The sequence below is a fragment of the Triticum aestivum genome, chromosome 7B (assembly GCF_018294505.1).
Source record: "Triticum aestivum cultivar Chinese Spring chromosome 7B, IWGSC CS RefSeq v2.1, whole genome shotgun sequence".
In the NCBI taxonomy this organism is placed as follows: Eukaryota; Viridiplantae; Streptophyta; class Magnoliopsida; order Poales; family Poaceae; genus Triticum; species Triticum aestivum.
This window is the reverse complement of record NC_057813.1, coordinates 583,795,050-583,795,579: the sequence shown is the minus strand read 5'-3', so window position 1 is coordinate 583,795,579 and position 530 is coordinate 583,795,050.

The window sequence follows — 530 nt, the reverse complement described above, 5'->3', positions numbered from 1 at the left end:
AGGTGTCTTTCTCGCACACATTCTCTAGATATAACCCTCCCTCCCTCTCGTAACCATTTACAACTGTTTTCACTAACCTTTATCACAAGCACTCTTCCTCTCGCAAACATACACACGCACAATCTCATCGACCCTTTCTATATACATGGACCTGCCTACGTGTCTCATGTACGCACATTATCTTTACGCCTGTCTCTCACGCATTATCTCACACCTCTCTTCCTAATCGACGACTATGATTCTAGTAGAGCATTCTATAGGATGCCCCTTAAAGTTAGGTTGGATGAATAGTACTATCAGAGATAGAGGGGTTACCTTAGTCCGAGAACCTAGGGTTACAAATCCTAGCCGGCTTTGTCAGTGGACACAGAGTCCTTCACAATTCTGCTATCTTTGTCTTGTACGACTAGTCATCCATGGGTCTTCCTAAATGTGTCATGGGCCGACCAATGTGGCGCAGGACGGAACCGAACAAAGGGCCTCACCTCGACCCACCGGACCTCACGCGGTGACACACCCTCTGCCCCCAC